Source organism: Piliocolobus tephrosceles, chromosome 1, assembly GCF_002776525.5.
Source record: "Piliocolobus tephrosceles isolate RC106 chromosome 1, ASM277652v3, whole genome shotgun sequence".
Lineage (NCBI taxonomy): Eukaryota > Metazoa > Chordata > Mammalia > Primates > Cercopithecidae > Piliocolobus > Piliocolobus tephrosceles.
Genome location: NC_045434.1, coordinates 89113069 through 89118984, shown reverse-complemented (window position 1 = coordinate 89118984; position 5916 = coordinate 89113069). Strand labels below are relative to the sequence as shown.

The window sequence follows — 5916 nt, the reverse complement described above, 5'->3', positions numbered from 1 at the left end:
TACCATCATCTCTCACCTGGATTACTGTAATAGCCTTCTATCTGGTCTCCCTGCATCTGCCCTTGCCTCTACTAGTTATTCTTCACAAGCAGCCACAGTGATCCTTTAAAAACGTGAGTCAGGCCGTGTCACTACTTGGTTTACAATCCTCCAGCAGCTTCATTTTCACTACAGGTAAAACCTAAACTTTGCTTCACTTTCTTCAGGTCTTTGCCCAAATGTCACCTTAATGAGGACTTCTCCAACCACCCCACATAAAATAGCAACTTCTCCACCCCCATGTCTGCACCACACGCCTAATTCCCCTATCCTGCCCTTTACCCTTCATAGCACCTATCACCATTTCATATATTACATATTTATTTACATAATGTATAGCAGATTGCATTTTCCAAGATGGCCACAAGATTTCCCTTTCTACACACTTTCTTACAATGTGACAGTTCCACTATTTCCACTGAGAGATGGGGATCTATGCTCTCCATCCTGTAATTGTAATAGAAGTGATATTATATGACCTCTGAGACTAGGTCACCATCTCTGTCTGGTCCTTTTGGGACACTCAGTCTTGGAACTCAGCCACTATGATACGAGGAAGCCCAGGTTACACGGAGAAGCCACTTGTAAATGTTCTGCCAACAACCCCAGCTGCAGTCCAAGCCAACAGTCAACCTCAACTTCCAGACATGTAAGGAAGCTTTTGAGATTACTTCAGCCCTAGCCACTGCATATGAGACTCCAAGTGGGAACTGTTTAGCTGAGCCTAATTACCTCCCAGAACCATGCGAGATAATGAAATTGTTGTTTCAAGCCACTCAGTTGGTGGTCATTTGTTATTTAACAATAGATAATAGAACAATTTATTTATGTGTATATTTTATGTCTCTTTCCCTCTAGAGTGTAAATCTCACAAATTAAGCGATTTGTTGTTGTTGTTGCTGCTGTATTCCCAGCACTTAAAACAGTGCCTAGCACATGTACTCAGTAATTTTTTTTTTTTTTTTTTGAGACAGGATCTTGCTCTGTCCCTCCCAGGACGGAGTGCAGTAGTGTCATCATAGCTCACTGCAGCCTCAAACTCCTGGCCTCAAGTGATCCTCCCAAGTCTTCCAAGTATCTAGGAATACCACAACCAGCTAATTAAAAGAAAATTTTGAGCTGGGCACAGTGGCTCACGCCTCTAATCCCAGCGCTTTGGGAGGCCGAGGCGGGCGGATCACGAAGTCAGGAGTTCGAGACCAGCCTGCATGGTGAAACCCCATCTCTACTAAAAATACCAAAAATTAGCCAGGCATCGTGGCACACACCTGTAGTCCCAGCTACTTGGGAGGCTGAGTGAGGCAGGAGAGCTGTTTGAACCCAGAAGGCGGAGGTTGCAGTGAACCGAGATCTCGCCACTGCACTCCAGCCTGGGCGACAGAGCAAGACTCTGTTTCAAAACAGAAATTTTTTTTTGTAGAGATGGGATGTTGCAAAGTTGCCCAGGCTGGCCTCAGACTGCTGTGATCCTCCTCCCTTGGCCTTCCAAAGTGTTGGGATTACAGGTGTGAGCCACCATGCCCAGCCCCCAATAAATATTTATTGAATCAATGAATGGATGCATGATCCATTTTCAATAAAGCATGCTAATGGTTATTGGTCAACAGTATATGGCATAGTCTGTGCTAGATCTCATTGGCTGAGAGAATAAATTGACAGAGCATGGGAAAATATGTTGGAATTTTTCAAAGGTTAATAATACGTAATGTAATATACATAATGTAGATATATATAATGAATTAAAGTAATTACACAACAGCATAAAATAGGATTTGAGTTTCATGTAGTCTTTTGGTGATTGATCCCATAATCTTAACATGGGCTTGCTTCTCCAGATCAGGTCTGGAAAGTCTTCAGAAGTATTTTCAGAAGGGTAGGGATCCTTCTCAGTCAACTAATGAAGTCCTTCCTAAGCATCCCACACTAGTGGAAATCACTCACATGGTTTTGGTATGAAATGTAATGAAGCTGGGTGGTGGCAGCGTGTGTATGTGTGTGTGCACAGTGTGTGTGTGTGCACGGGCAGGTGCATACAATTTGGAATGCCTACTTCCACTGCCTATTTTCACAGTCTGGTGGTTCGAATGGAGTGTGTATATAAAGAGAACGAATAAACATAATTCTGGATTTCCCCTTTCTGCACCAAGTACTTGGTTTGAAGCAAACATTTGTGTATTGCTTAAATAGCAAACATTTTCAAATATTCAAGGAAAATATTACATTTTTATAATCTCAGAAAGCAACAAAGGACAAAATTTCTCAGCTACCTGAGAAGAGGTAGTTTTTGTTTGGGGAAGAATAAACAGGTGGATGGTCGTTTGAGTGGACCAACCAATTTCTTTGAGCTAACCCATCTCAGCCTTGATTGCAGCAAAAAGCATAAGGATGTGGAGTGTGTATGGTTTCTTAGAACTGGGGATCTCTGCTGAATCTAGTCACAATGGAAGCAAAGCAGTTTCCATCACAATAATCGCTTTAACAATCGTGTGCCACTTCTTTCCAGGATCCAGAAGGGCTTGAGGATCAAAATGGCTTTTAAAAGTTCTTCACTTAAACAAGGCCACAGCCACAAGGCTACTTGGCCGAGTCTCTCTTGAGAAAGAGTGAGTGCCATTTTGTTCTTTGTTCCAATGATAGTTGTTGGTGCCACTGGGCCTCACCACCTGGCCTGTATCATGAAGTCCCCCTCTTGACTGGGTCTAAGCCTTGAGTGGAAAGTGGGGGAGCCTCCTAACACTTCCTTGGAAATTCTAGGCAAGTAAATTGGGGAATATTTTCTTTGGGAGTCTCATTTTTCTCACCAAAATTCAGATATAGCTTCTGAAACTAATTATTCTTTTTTCATTATAAAAAATATTTTCCTTTATTTATTTATTTGCAGGCCCAGCCAAACTTGACTAGAAAAGAAGCCCGGGCAGGGGTTTGGATGAGCCCATGACGTGCAGCACGCTCCGACCAATTGGGAGGCCGTGAAAAAGGGGAGGGCGGAAGTGACGAGCCGTATCCCTCCGCGGGGCGAGAGGGTCGGTGGGGGGAGTCGGCGTCTCTCTCCCCCGCGCCAGCTCCCGTACACGGAGCCGCATTCCTTGGCCCCCCCCCCCCCCCCCCCCCGGGCCCCCCCCCCCCGCCCCCCTCGGGAAAAAAATCCACCCCAAATCACTCGAACCCGAGGGAGGCTTCCTTTCACCCTTGGGGAGACGAGCTTTCAACGGTTACCTCTTCTTCGTCTCCCCCCAAGCCCCTGTCCCCTCCCTGCTCCCACCCCCTTCTGGCGCCGGGTGTAAGGTCCCTTTAAGGCGACGGCGCCTTTCTCGGGTCAGACTACCGGCGGCGACGACCACGGGAGGTGAGTGAGCAAGCGAGCCTTCTCTCTCCCCACCCCCTGCTCCCGGGGGTTCCGTTATCTTTTCGCTCGGCGAGGCGTTCCGAGGCGAGACAATGAGAGGGGGATGGGGCCGGTACGCGCGGGGGTGGGGGCGGGGGGCCGGCGGTGCGCGCCCCCGCCCACAGCGAGTGGCGGCGCGGCCCGCGACATTGGCGGCCGCGGGGCGCGGTGCGCGAGCGCGAGTGTGTGTGCGTGCGCCCTGGGACGCGGGAGCCGCGCGAAGGGCCGGCGGCGGAGGCCCCTGCCTGCCGGCCGGCCGGCCACCCCCGCCCCCTGGCGCCCGTTGCGGCGCGCGCGCGCGCACTCGCGCCCCACGGCCCCGCACACAGCCCGACGTCCACACGCACGCCCGGCGCGAGGCGTCTCGGAGGAGTGGGCGGCGCGGGCGCGGGCGGTGGCCCGCTGGGGAAGGGGCGGGGGCGCGGGTGGCGGCGAGACGGCGGAGCGCGGCGGGAGGGGCCGGCGAGGGGGCGAGGCCGTGCGGCGGCGGGGGCGGGCGGCGGCGGAGCGGCCCCTGGGGGTGGGGGTGCGCGGCCCTCCCCGTCCCGTCCCCGCTCGGAGAAGGAGTGGGGCGCTAGTTTTGAGCGGGAGGAGGAAAATGAGTGATTGCTGAGCCAATGCCTTGTTATGTAATCTCTCCTTGGTCTAATAGTACATCCTAAGCCTTAGTGCACTGCAGCTAGTTTACGAACTCTCCTCCCTCGGCCCCCAAATTTCTTTAGGGATGGCGCCGTGATTTATAAAATGGGATGGGGCGGGGAATCTCTATTTTCTGGTGATTATGTCCTGCCGCGGTGGGCGCCATGTTTATCCCGGGGACTATTTTCTTTAGATTCTTGGCAGCTTTTGCAAAGGAGTACTGTCATTAATCTACTTGCTTTCCCTCTTTCTGCGTGTTCTGATTTCCTTCTTCTCCAGATGTGGGATTCTCTCAAACTGCTAGTAGCACTTATCTTGGACATTCTTAGTTCAGAAAAAGGTAGTGCTGATGAGTCCTCAGAGTCATTTGGTGGCCAGTCTCATTTTCAAAATGGAAATTAAGATGCAGTGAGATTATCTCAGAGCAGCCACTGTCTTGATGCAGGTGGTGTAGCCCGTCCCTCCAAGCCCGTGGACACCTCTCACCGCAGCTCAAAACTCCACAGAAATGGGGTTTTACTTTTTTTTTTTTTTGAGACTAAGTTTCACTCTTGTCGCCCAGGCTGGTGTGCAAGTGGCACGATCTCTGCTCACTGCAACCTCCGCCTCCCGGGTTCCAGTGATTCTCCTGCCTTAGCCTTTCTAGTAGCTGGGATTACAGGCATGTGCCACCACGCCCGGCTAATTTTTGTATTTTTAGTAGAGACGGGTTTTACCACGTTGACCAGGCCGGTCTTGAACGCCTGACCTCAGGTGCTCCGCCCGCCTTGGCCTCCCAAAGTGCTGGGATTACAGGCGTGAGCCACCGCTCCCGGCCGGGATTTTACTTTTGTAGGCATTTACCCAACTAGAGGAAAGGGAAACGGAGGGGGCAGGGAGAGCTGCTCCTTGGCAAACGATTAATTTCGAGACACCATTGCTCAGGGTCTGAGAGCTTAAACTCTGAATTCGAACTGTTAGCACAATCTTCTGAACTTCGGGGTGTGTAAAAAGTAACTCGAAGATTGTTAAACGTACAATTTGGGGGAGCCTCATCCCCAAATTTATTCGAATGGATCAGAGGGAGATTGTCATCTCTACATTTTTAAATGAGCAGTCCTGCGGCTGAGGCTGATTAATGTGACTACTACATTGAGAATTACTGGTCTAACATAAAAGTGTTCAAGATGTTGAAACAAATGACACCTTGTGCCCTTGATTTCCTTCCCTTTTCCAGAGCTGTGTTGGTGTATCTCAAACTAAGGAGGTAACAGAATGGACTCTTGGGATGAACGTGATTTAGAATTTCCACTCCCGTCTTGAACTGGTGGTATAATACAGGAAAGCAGTTCTCAAAGTGTGGACAGATGACCTGTGGGGATCTCCTGTTACCCTTTCAGGGGAGCCTCCAGGTCATAACTATTTTCAAAATAATAGTAAGATGCCATTTATTGTTTTCACTGATACACTGATGGTTCAAAAGCAGTGCTGGGTAAAACTACTGACGGTACCTTAGCACAAAGCAAGTCAGTGGTACCAAACTGCTTACTTGAGAATGCCCTTGAAGCAATAAAATTTATTATTATATGTTTATCTTTTTGAGATGGAGTTTTGCTCTGTCGCCCAGGGTGGAGTGCAGTGGCACTATCTCGGCTCACCGCAATCTCTGCCTCCCGGGTTATATTTTTAGTAGAGATGGTGTTTCGCCATTTTGGCCAGGCTGGTCTCGAACTTGACGTCAGGCGATCCACCCGCGTCAGCCTCCCGAAGTGCTGGGATTACAGGCTTGAGTCACCGTGCCCCGCCTGTTATTATTAAATCTTAGCTTTTGACTACTTGTCTTTTTAATTTTTTTTTTTTTTTTTTTTTTTTTT

The 5916-nt window shown here is 49.4% G+C and overlaps 1 protein-coding gene across 4 annotated transcripts in view; it reads left to right on the top strand.

Annotated features, from left to right (window-relative positions):
* Window positions 1-3039: 3039 nt before the first annotated feature.
* Window positions 3040-5916, top strand: part of POGZ (pogo transposable element derived with ZNF domain) — a 57686-nt gene continuing 54809 nt past the window's right edge. For 3 of the 4 annotated variants that reach the window (XM_023213715.3, XM_023213721.3, XM_023213718.3), the window contains exon 1: window positions 3040-3385. The gene's annotated coding sequence lies outside the window, so the exon portion shown is untranslated. The remainder of the gene's footprint in view (window positions 3386-5916) is intronic. The other variant, XM_023213719.3, reaches the window with a different exon arrangement.